General features: G+C 37.6%; 1 long non-coding RNA gene across 1 annotated transcript; it reads right to left on the reverse strand.

The window, feature by feature from the left end:
• Positions 1–723: 723 nt before the first annotated feature.
• LOC146798235 (uncharacterized) lies at positions 724–2,007 on the reverse strand. The gene is made up of 4 exons (XR_014969133.1): positions 1,893–2,007; positions 1,747–1,810; positions 1,540–1,654; positions 724–1,173 (listed from the first exon to the last, which is right to left on the reverse strand). It is a non-coding gene; the product is annotated as an uncharacterized LOC146798235 (long non-coding RNA).
• Positions 2,008–2,218: the final 211 nt, after the last annotated feature.

A 2,218-nucleotide genomic window follows, 5' to 3' on the forward strand; every position in this document is an offset into this window, starting at 1 on the left:
CACAAGATGGCCACTTTTAGTAATTAGACCTTCCTTTGTGTTCCCTATTTCCCAGGCTCCCAGAATACCTGTGTGCATTCTATCTTGTACTGTTTGAGGGTTCCACTCTTGTCAGTTGATGGTCTGGTCAGCTGGCGAGGTGTGCACTCAGTTGTGTCCTACAATAAATCTACATGTAACTAACTAGAAGTGTCTTGAGATCTGTCTTCAACAAAAGCATTGTTGTTCATGCCTATAGTTAACAGGGGACCCAGAAGTTGTTAACATAGATAGCCTCGCTGTTTCTGTGTAGTGTTAATTTGCCTTCCCACATTATTCCCTTCTTGAAGGACGCAGGCAGCAGCAGGGGCCAGGAAAACAAAACTAAACCTTGCCTAACTTTTTTCTCTGCTTCCCAGTTCACATCTGAACTGGTTATCTAACTTCACTCTTGTGTAGAAGAGGCTGGTAAACTTGTATTTCTGCTAAGGGTGCATGCAGTCTAATTGAAGGGCAGACTACATCCTGGAAAAATACTAGCAATGACCAGGTATGCAAGTGCACCATCTGAGAAGCTCTTTTTTTACGCGATTTTGACACTAATGCAGACATTAGTTGTCTCTGTGCCTTCCTATTACCATAAAAGTCAAGAGAAGAATTCCCCTATTTGGCACATCATCAGGTGAACTAAAAGATTCTTACCCACACCAAACCATTCACTCACCAGAACAAGCACCCTTGTCTTAACCACATGTGGACTCGTAATTAAAAATTTCTATATTTTATTAGAAACAATGACATAATAAAACATTTCTTTATAGCAATCACAAGACAGTAAAATCTGCGCCCAATGTTATAGTTGTTGGACAGTTAGAAAATAAAGAAATTACAATAAAAAACATACAGTAAAAATACATTAAACCAATTTCATCCTAAGAGTCATTTGTAAACACTGGGAGAACACAAGTAAGAAAGATGCTTTCTAATCAAAAAACAAAGGAAGACAAATGATCTAGATCAACTATTCTCATTACACTAGATACTTAGTGTTTGCATTTTCCGGAGAACAGATGTCATTCCGATCTATAGTCTCCTTTACTTTAAAGTTGCGTCGACGCGTTTCGGTGGAAAACAGAAAATAGAAGACCACCTTCTTCAGGACAGTTAATTATGGTCTCCCACAATATAAAGAATCTAGACAAATCATAAAAGTTGGCATTAAAAATCAAAAAAGACATACATTTAATATACCCATCTCTAATATACAATTTGTACAATTGTGATTTACATCTATACACGCCATACATGGGTGTCAACAATTTTATAAAAACCTTATATGGGTGTCCACAATTTAATAAAAATCCCTATACCAGTTTCCAAACTCTAACAGGGGCAGCAGAATCCATTATAGGAAAGAGAAGTGTAGTTCTCCTGGTGATTCATCAACCACAACCACACATGTACTCCCAATCTTTAACATAGCTTATTCACCACACATCATCCATGCGCTTTTCTTATTTGAATAGAACAGCTAGGTTTCTATTAAGTGAGGGATATTACCTTCTATTCTAGCCAGTACATCCAAGCGGTAGGTACTAGAGGATTCCTTCCCTTACTTCTCTTTAACGGGAGTGCGGTAAGTTCATAGGATATATAAGGGAACACACCTCTTAATCTAAAAAAATAGAATCGGATATAATTATAGCCTCACCTTTGAGCCTACTAAAGGAAGATAAAATGCCCTAATGTCTGTCTTGTTATATATACCTGCCATCCTGTGTATCCGTTTTAAAGTGCGCTCATAGTATAGGAAAGGTGGGACCGGCTAAAACTGTAAGAGAAGTCCAAACATAAATATCATATGGACCAACCCCCAGCCCCAAAGAACAACATAGTCTATAGGTTCCACTTACTGAAAATAGGGAACAATCCCGTCCAAAAGCTTGTCTCAGGGGTAAGGAAATACTCTATTCTTTTAAGAACATATCCGTCCTAAATATCCATACTTCATTGGCTGATGTATTTGGTTAGATCTCTGTACACAAGTATTCTCGAGATTCCAAAGATTTCTATAAGGGGTAAAAAATAAGACGAGGGGATTGTATGAGTTAAATCACTTATTGTTCCAATCCTGTGTCCATAGATTTCGATAGACTCAGCTGTAGTATGCACATATATTAACTATTTCTATCCTATAATGGCTACTTCTAACCAGTTGGTGGCATGTGGAAATTAATTA

This window comes from Triturus cristatus, chromosome 9, assembly GCF_964204655.1.
Source record: "Triturus cristatus chromosome 9, aTriCri1.1, whole genome shotgun sequence".
Taxonomy (NCBI): Eukaryota; Metazoa; Chordata; class Amphibia; order Caudata; family Salamandridae; genus Triturus; species Triturus cristatus.